This window comes from Simochromis diagramma, unplaced genomic scaffold (genome assembly GCF_900408965.1).
Source record: "Simochromis diagramma unplaced genomic scaffold, fSimDia1.1 OVJJ01000407.1, whole genome shotgun sequence".
NCBI lineage: Eukaryota > Metazoa > Chordata > Actinopteri > Cichliformes > Cichlidae > Simochromis > Simochromis diagramma.
Window position 1 is genome coordinate 9,450 of NW_024387330.1, and position 10,055 is coordinate 19,504.

Consider the following 10,055-nt stretch of genomic DNA (forward strand, 5'->3'; position numbering starts at 1 on the left):
CCTACATACAGGGTCAATAACAAGTAAAATATTAATTTAGAAAATGGAATCGTCAACCTAGAAAAACAAATCTAGCACAATTCATAAATTAAATGGACCCTAAAATATACTGCATTAGAATTGTAATATTTTAGTTTATAGACATAAAATTAGTTAATCTGTAACATTTTAATCAATTACATTCAGCAATGTTAATTTGGGTTGAACCCAGGACTGTATAGGCGTTGGCTGAATAGCAGTGGTGTTCACCTTGGGGTGTCGGTCAGAACACACAGGACGCACAGATAAAGGTTATACCGTCTTTACTGTGATTCCTCAGCTTAACAGCACAGTACAGCAACACAGTAATGCAACCGCAGGCTTACAGAGTGGTGAGGGGTGTGGGTGTGTGTGGTCTGTGAACAGAACATATACAGAATACTGAATGTAATAAACATCTAAGTCATGAATTATGATGCATTAGCGTTCTTCGAATCTAACCAGAACTACAAATGGGAATTCCTATATGAACATCTACATGCACGAGTTTCATACACTACTCCCAAACCCTTACAGTACATGACATTGATTGCCAATACACCCAACAACAATATATCACAAACACCAAATCATTTAGCTTACAGCTAGCAGGTATGTAGCATAACAGGTAGCATTAGTAGCATGAACTAGCCACATAGCGAACAGGTCGATACACATTGCACTTCTACATCCACTAAATGTCTAATTGGCATAAAAGACTAAAACTGTCCTTTTCAGGCATGGCTCCACGTCTACTCACAGTTCTTTAGCGACGCACACAACTCACACCGTGTGTAGACATCCCCTGCAGAGTCAGTCTGCCAGGCGGCTCTTGCTATGTGCTAGCTCCAACTCTGATCACTGGAACATGTGCTCAATAGTGCAACTGTGCTCTCTCGCCACAAGGGGGGCCCCCCCCCCACACAGCTGACAGCCTTTCCAACATAGCCGCCCCCCAATTTGCGGTGCAAATTGGCCCATGGAAAGGCTGTTTATACAGACGAGGGCTCCCCCACCTGGTCATCCTCATCCTTGATCGCCGGAAGCACAATCAGACGTACTATAGGCCGGGTGTATGTTTTGTCACGTATCTTCACCTCTGCTGTTCTGGTGTGGCCATCAGAACCAGTAAGAATCTTCGTCACTCTCCCAATCTGCCATGATGCTCTGGGTAGCTGTGGATCCACCAGCAGAACAACCGCTCCCTCTGTTATGTCCTCCATGGGTCTCTGCCACTTCATGCGAGTTTGGAGATTAGGCAAATAGTGTCTGATGAAAGATGACCAGAATCTGCCCACCAGGATTTGCGAATGTCTCCATCTTCGCCTCCCTAGCGCTTCTTCTTTGGGATACACTACCTGAGGTAGGGAGCTGTCAGGCCGCCCCATGAGCAAGTAGTTAGGGGTCACTGGATCGATGTCAGCCACATCAGCAGAAACATAACCTAGGGGTTTGGCATTCAGGATACCCTTGATTTCTGTAAGAACGGTCCTGAGTACTTCCTCACTCACTGTTTGAGAGCCAACAGAGGTGTATAAGGCGTTTTTGATAGAGCGGATTTCTCTTTCCCAAGTGCCTCCAAAGTGGGGTGGTGCAGGTGGGTTGAAGCGGAAACGAACCTGCTGCTTAGCCAGTTTCTGCTGGAGGTCCGGACTCATGATGGAGAACGCCTGCTGGAGCTCCTTTTCCCCTCCTTTGAAGTTTGTTCCCTGATCCGAGTAAACTTCTGCCGGTTTCCCTCTTCTCGCAATGAACCTTCGGAAGGCCATCAGAAAGGAGTCAGTGTCGATGGATGTCAGGAGGTCTATATGGACGGCCCGAGTAGTGAGGCACTTAAACAAAATGCCCCATCGCTTCTCCCTGCGTCTGCCTATCTTGATCCAGAAAGGACCAAAGCAGTCCATGCCAGTGGAATAGAAGGCAGGTTTGAACAGCCTGAGGCGGGCAGGTGGCAGGTCAGCCATTTGCTGAGAAGCTGGGTTTGCCCTCCACCTACGGCAATCCATGCAACTATGTTGGTGCCGCTTAACGGCCTCTCTACCTCGCAGGATCCATACAGTCCGCCGAAGCTCAGCGAATACTCTCTCTGGGCCAGGATGACCGAGACGTGCATCCACATCTTGAATAAGTAGTCTGGTATACACATGGGTGGGATCTAGGACCACAGGGTGTACAACAGACAGATCAAGGCTCTCTGCTCGCCGCAGCCTGCCACCAACCCGGATCAGTCTATGATTGGCATCATACTGCGGTGCTAGGCATAGCAGCCGACTGTTAGCCGGTATAGGTTTGCCTGCTTGTAGTAGGTGGTAGTCCTCTGGGAAACAGTCCATCTGAATCTGTCTCAAGATCTGTTGCTCTGCCTCGGTGTAGGCCCCTGCAGTAGATGAGTTACTCCCAGCTGGGTCACCCTGCATTGCTGCATTTTGAATCTCCTTAGCTGTGGCTTCTACTAATTCTGCCCATGTGTTGAACTGCTGGGCCTCTGGGTTTGATTACCCGGGGTCGTGTTAGCCATATGACATATGGCAGAGCGTTTTAGCTCGATGCCATCCTCTGGGTCTGATGTACCCAACGATGGGCAGGAGGGCCACTGGTCAGGAGGTAGGAGGAGGAAATCTGGTCCTTGAGTCCACCTATTTGGGCTGGCCAGTTCAGTGAGACTTTTGCCCCTTGTGATGTCATCAGCTGGGTTTCTTGTAGAATCCACATATCGCCAGTCTTTGGGGTTAGTAAGCTCTTGAATTTCTGTAATCCTGGTGCCAACAAACACCTTGAAATGGCAGGATGTGGAATGCAACCAGTTGAGGACAGTGGTTGAATCAGACCACAGCGTACATGTGGTCACCTTGAACGTTAGTTCTGTCTGAAGTAGCTTTGCGAGCTGGGCTCCAGTGAGTGCAGCGCAGAGTTCGAGTCTGGGAATAGATATCTGCTTCCTTGGAGCAACCCGTGATCTGGCCATGAGGAATGACAGCTGCGCATTACCATAATGATCTTCTGATCTCAGGTAAGCCACAGAGCCATAGGCTCGCTCTGATGCATCGCAAAAGATATGTACCTCTCTTGCGATGTCAGATAGATCCATGTGCGGCAGTGTGTAACATCGTGGCAATGTTAACTCTGATAAATGCACCAACTCCCCCTTCCATGTCTTCCACTGGTGCAGCAAATCATGAGGTAACTGGGGGTCATCCCAATCTCGATGCTTGTCCCAGAGTTGCTGTACAATAATCTTGGCCCTGGTGGTGAAGGGAATGATGAACTCAAGTGGGTCGTACTGACTAGCCAGGGTTCGATATATGTTCCTCATAGTGGGCTCTCCATAGTCAATGGGTCGGTGCTTGAGGCTGAGGGTGTCCGTCTCACAGTTCCAGTTCAGTCCCAGGGTTGATTCATGCGCTTCTTGTCGGTCCTGTGACAGCCAGAGTTCCAGTTTGTCTGACCATGCCTCGGATGGCAGATGACTAATCACTTCTGGCCTATTACTAGCCCACTGCCGAATTTCAAAACCCCCGGAAGCCAGAAGCTGCCGTAGTTTCTTGACCAACTGCTGGGCTTCTTCAATCGATGAAACACTCTGTAGACAGTTGTGCACATAGAAGCACCGTTCGATGGAGAACCTCACCTCCTCTCCTGGTTCACTATGCAGGAGGACATGCCGCTGTAGCGCAAAGGAGGCACAGCAGGGACTACATGTTGTCCCAAAGGGAAGGACTTGCCATTCATAGCTGTGAGGGGGCTCATCCCGATTCATATTGCGCCAAAGAAACCTCAGGAGCGGTTTGTCTTCCGGGAGTAGGCACACCTGGTGAAACATCCCTTTTATGTCACCACTGATGGCAATGCTGTGTTCTCTGAAGCGCAGGAGCACTCCAACCAGAGAAGGGCTCAGGACAGGGCCAGGCAATAGGGACTTGTTCAGGTTAAGTCCCTTGTGTCGAAAAGAGCAATTAAAGACCACTCTATTCTTGCCATTGTGCTGGACCATGTGATGAGGTATGTACCAACTCTCTTGGCTCTGAGAGGCAACCTCCGGTTGCAGTTTGGCTACAAACCCAGAGGTCACCAACCTTTCAATCTCGTCCATATATGCAGCAGCCCTAACCGGGTCTTTGCTCAGACGTCTCTCCATACTCCTCAGGCTGGGCAGTGTCGCCTCTTGGGTGGCCTGAAAAAGTGGTGCATCCTTCCTCCTCAATAAGGGTGTGGCATACCGGAGCACTCCCTTAACCTCCACGCGCCTTGTTCTGGCCTCCAATATCTGAAGGGCTTCATGATCCTCCTTCGACCTTGTCACCTCCTTTTCACTCTTATATGGTAGAACATCCACTTGCCACAGCTTCTCCACATTCCTCTGGAGTTCAACAGATAGGGGGCTGCAGGAGGTATACAGACACTGTTGAGGCTCTAACTGTGACTCAAGCGACTTTGCAGGCCCTTGCAGAGTCCATCCTAGTCGGGTTCGCATCGCAGCTGGCCCTCCTGGTGATCCAAAGTGCAAAGGCTCTATAGGGTTTATGAGATGTGGGTGATCAGCCCCAATTAGCAACAGGGGTGAAACTCTGCTGAAGGTTTGTAGGGGCAAGTCCGTCAGATGTTGGTACCTTCTCTTGAGCATGGTAACTGGATATGAATGCTCAGTTAAGCCAAGCCGCTGGGCAGTGAAGGCATTAGCTATGTGGAAGGATTTCTGGGGCTGCATGATAGGGGACAGTGTGAATGAAACGCAGGCCCCATGTAACGTTTGGATATCCTGACGGATAGTTCTCAGGGCGAGGTCTTCAGGTGTGCCTGTTAGGCCCAGTTGCTGAGCTGCAGAGGAGAGCAGCATGGTGCGGTCAGAGCCATCATCCAGGATGGCATAAGTGTCCAGAGTTTTGTCACCATTTCTCAGGAGAACTCTAATCACTTTAAGCAGAACACGGGTAGAATCTGAAGGTTTATCTAGGTGGAGTATTTCAGTTGCAGAGCTCACCAGGCAAGTACCTTCCTTCACACTCTTGGCGTTGACCTCATACAGGATCTGAAGGTGTTTGCCTTGACATAGGCTGCAAGCTTTCTTCAGATTGCACTGTGCTGCTTGATGTGATCTGCCACATCGCCAACAACGCTGGTTTGTCTTAATCCAGTCTATGATTTGAGCCTTATCAAACGACTGGAATATGGGGCACTGACTCAGATAATGGTCCTCCGTATCACAGTAGGGGCAGTAAGCTTTCAGCGGGCCTTTCTTCTTGCTATGGACAGCTGGTTTGCTGCTCACCGACTCGACAGGCTGCTTCGTCGGCAGATTCTCTGAGCCATGCAGGATAGTGGCCATGCGCTTAACTGACTTCGCCTCTCTCAGGCGCTCTGGTTTCTGGATGACCCTCTCCTTCTGCCCTGTAGCCCCAAGCTGGGTACTGCTATCTTGGCACCATGTTTCCAGCTGTAACCAGTCTGAAAAGTCTGTTAGGTTGTATACTACCCCTGGATGGCGACACATGTGTCTCCGGAACTCAGACCTCATTTCAGCTGGCAGCTTACTGAGGAGCCGTGCCACGTGAGAGCCACATTTCAGTTCCACTTCGCCATCCGGACCAAGGGTCTTCAGCATACCAACGAGAGCCCGAATCTGCAGTGCGAATCTTTCAAAAGCCTCCACATCCCCGCGACGAATGTCGGGTGCATCCATAACACCGGCAATCTTCCTGAGGGCTAACTGGTGGGGCTGACCAAACTTCTCCGATAGGGCTGCCATGGTGTCAGTATAGGGGGATGGAGAATTGAGATATGCATCAGCTATGAGACGTGCTTCATCTAGTTTCAAATGATCCATCAGTATCTGAAACTTGAAAAGCTCTGTCCCATCCGGTGGCAGTAGATTGTCAAGTGCGATCTTTAACCGGGCAAACTCACTTGGGTCCTTCTTAATGAGATCAGGAATACTTGGAGTTGGACCCCTGTATGTTTTCTCTTTTGCCATTACATGTGGTGGCTGGTTGGCTGGGGATGGATGAGGTTTATATTGCGATGATGTTGTGATAGGTCTTGATACCTCGGCGACGGGCTGCTGGCTCCAGATGTTGGTGGGGGCTTGACTCTGGAAACTGGGATAAGCCCTAGCAGGAAACTGCTCCTGCCAAGGAGGCTTCAAATGTTGCGGAATGATAGGTGGATGTTCAAACCGAAAGGAAGGTGCACTGTTGGGGAATGGCGGGGTTGGCCGACTAGCTGTCAGTGTCTGCTCCTTTAACAGCTGTAGTTCACCCATCATCCTATCCAATGTATCAATCATTGTAGTATCCTTGGGTGGAATACTCTGAGCTGATGGTGGGCGAAAGTATGGCCTTTGGTATTCTTGTTGAGCATGGATGTCCTGCCTATTGTCATACTGCGGCCATGGACTCGTTCGTGCATCTATTCTATGTGTATGGGAACTAATCGTGGGGACACTGATGGGCTGCATACGTTGGGAGGAAGACAGAGGGGGTACATGTGTTGGGGGTGATCTCTGGTCCCGTTGCTCCGACAGGTAACCACCTCTGTCTGGTTCACGTGTTTGGGCGTAAGGCTGAGGTCTGCCATTCATACCATACTGCGAACCCGAAACTGCAGACATTTCCCATGGTCGATGGAAAGGAGAAGGAGGCTGATGGTTCAGGCCATCCCTACTGGGCACATGCTGCCGCATATCCTGCAGATCATTCGGGGAAGCGGTCCATTCATCCACGGCGTGTTCCCATCCAGGCTGACTTGTTGGGCTAGATGAGCGGGAGGTCTGTACAGACACTGCCGATGGCACGTACTGCTTTCGCTCTTCTAGCCCGGGTGCATACTGTGCTGTGTACGAGTGACGGTAGGGTGTCATGTCTCGTTGGTGGCCCACCAAGCTCACCTCATAGTCTGCAAGGTAGGGAGGAGGTTGTACTTGGCGCCTTGGGCGAGTTGATTCTGAGACATCTTCACTGGAGAAGAAACTAGGCTGCATCTTTAGGATCCAAGGAAAGCACCATCCGGCTCGAAGGACCAATGTTAATTTGGGTTGAACCCAGGACTGTATAGGCGTTGGCTGAATAGCAGTGGTGTTCACCTTGGGGTGTCGGTCAGAACACACAGGACGCACAGATAAAGGTTATACCGTCTTTACTGTGATTCCTCAGCTTAACAGCACAGTACAGCAACACAGTAATGCAACCGCAGGCTTACAGAGTGGTGAGGGGTGTGGGTGTGTGTGGTCTGTGAACAGAACATATACAGAATACTGAATGTAATAAACATCTAAGTCATGAATTATGATGCATTAGCGTTCTTCGAATCTAACCAGAACTACAAATGGGAATTCCTATATGAACATCTACATGCACGAGTTTCATACACTACTCCCAAACCCTTACAGTACATGACATTGATTGCCAATACACCCAACAACAATATATCACAAACACCAAATCATTTAGCTTACAGCTAGCAGGTATGTAGCATAACAGGTAGCATTAGTAGCATGAACTAGCCACATAGCGAACAGGTCGATACACATTGCACTTCTACATCCACTAAATGTCTAATTGGCATAAAAGACTAAAACTGTCCTTTTCAGGCATGGCTCCACGTCTACTCACAGTTCTTTAGCGACGCACACAACTCACACCGTGTGTAGACATCCCCTGCAGAGTCAGTCTGCCAGGCGGCTCTTGCTATGTGCTAGCTCCAACTCTGATCACTGGAACATGTGCTCAATAGTGCAACTGTGCTCTCTCGCCACAAGGGGGCCCCCCCCACACAGCTGACAGCCTTTCCAACAAGAATATCTTACTGGAACTGACATGTTCCAGATATCACCTGGAAGACAGTCTGTATGATCCCATAAATATCTAATTGTGAACAAGGTGAAGGAAATCTCATATAAAATTCTTCATAAATGTTACCCAGCCAGTCACTATATGGGTAACATTTAAAAGAGACATAAATACTAATTGAACTTTCTGTGGGGATCATCCAGAAACTGTGGCACATGTCTTTTGGTTCCTCTACACAGAGATTCTGGAAGAATTTAGCAGTTTTGTTATGTCCATATTTTAAGGGAGTTTTCTTTACGATGGAAAATGTTTTATTCTGTTTCTTTAAGTTCCCCAGGAAGAATGATAAATGTTTTTTATAAAAAATTTGTAAATGTAAGTTTATTAATAAAACACCATATTTCTGCCTTTTTATAAGGATATGAATTGTTACATTACAATCAATTTCAGACTCAACCAACAAAAAGCCTCTCAGAACAATATTTATGTTGATTTTTTTTTCGCCTACTCATATCATAATTTTTTTCTCCTGGTTCTGTATGTTCATGTTCTGTTCTTTTGTAAAACTTCATCTGTTTGTATGTTGTATACTCATTGTGTTTCAATAAAGTTCGATTTAAAAAAAGGTACGTTCTAAACGAAGCTTCAGACGTCACTGATCACGTGACTCTGGCCAAACGAAATCAAGCCTCGACACGGTGCTTCTGAAGCAGCGTGTTGATCTTTCTGACACACGCACCGGAGCGTCAGCTTCAAGCGGACCATCACTACGTCTCACATCTAAAGGTGTCAAGGTAACTTTGAACTGAGTTCAGTCAATCTGGAGTTTTTCCAAGTTTTCTGTTGCTCTCTGTGAGAGAAGAGCGTTAAAGGCGGGGCTCTCCAGAGTCCAGCAAAACAGGAAAACCACAGCTGGGTGTGGTGTAAGTGTGCCAAACCAATAGAATGCATTCGTTGGGTGGGGTGGGGCATCACGGGCATTGGCAGAAAAAAAATAAAATAATCGGTCGTACCCATTGCTTCCCCGACGTCATGCCAGCGCATATTGGGAAATTCGTAGGCACCGATCGGTTTTCTATCAGCCATTTGCTGGGAGTAAGGGCGCCCTCCGTTTGCGAGGTGCGCCTGCTGCTGGCGGCACAGGGCGGAGAGGGCGGGGCGGCGGGGAGTCTCTGGCTGGCTGGAGCGGCATCTAATAACCAAACTCGCAAAACAAAATAAAAACAACACAACAAACAGATATTATGATACAGACTTATAATCTGCACGATGTTTTTTCTAAATTCTATAAAGTGAGCGCGAGAGCCCTCGGTGCGCCTGCGCGCTGCTGAAGTCAAAGTAAACTTTATTGTCATCTCCGCTACAGACAGTCCAGCATATAGAGAGACGAGACGACGAGGCTGCAGTTACAGCGGTTGCAAGTAAACAAACAATAAATATAAGAAGAGTAAGAAAATAAATCTACACTTTAGGACTCGGGGGTAAAGGATCATAACAATTTATAATTTACAGTTTGATGATTTAAAGTCTCACACAAACCCGTCAAAAGGGGCGGGGCCAGCTGCTTCCAAGTAGAGCACATTTCATTTATAATGATGTAAATCCAAGCCCATCATGGATTCACGATCTGAATCCTGGGTTGTGTGAAATCCCAGAAATCCCGCCTCCTTCCAGGAGGCAGCTCACCTGTGTGTCCGTGTTTAGTGTCCAGGTGTGGAGTGGAGCTTGTTGTTGGTGTGTGAAGAAACTGTAAGTTTGCTTTGTTTCCTCCTTTAACAGTTTGTCTTTAGGAACTTTACTGTTTGTTCAGCTTCGTGTTTGATTTCTTCCACAACAAACTGTGTGTTTGTATTTCCGGTCTCTCCATTAAAGTCAGTGTGTAATGTTTCCTGGCTAACATCAGCTGTGTGCAGCTTAGTTCAGCACAAATCTGCCGCTCCATAGTTCACGGTAACGGACTCACAGCTGGACCAACGAGGCCGAGTGTGTCCGCCACTCTGAGCTACGTTCGTGTTTGTGTACTTGTAGTTTGTACTTTGTGAGTTCACTCAGAGCCACAGAGGACGCAGCGTACGTGATGGCGTCACAGCCCTTTACCTCCTTTACTGTCACTGTGATTAATATTTACACACGAGACAGCTGCAGAGCTCTGACGCTGAGCTAGCACACAGCATGCTAACACTAAGCTAACTCTAACGCTAAGCTAAAGCTAAGCTAACACTAAGAGTTCTTACAGACACGAGTTAAAAAGCTGCT

The 10,055-nt window shown here is 48.1% G+C and overlaps 1 long non-coding RNA gene across 1 annotated transcript; it reads right to left on the bottom strand.

Moving 5' to 3' along the window:
• Positions 1 to 287: 287 nt before the first annotated feature.
• Positions 288 to 1,507, bottom strand: LOC120717988. Its single transcript, XR_005692325.1, has 2 exons — positions 779 to 1,507; positions 288 to 395 (listed from the first exon to the last, which is right to left on the bottom strand). It is a non-coding gene; the product is annotated as an uncharacterized LOC120717988 (long non-coding RNA).
• Positions 1,508 to 10,055: the final 8,548 nt, after the last annotated feature.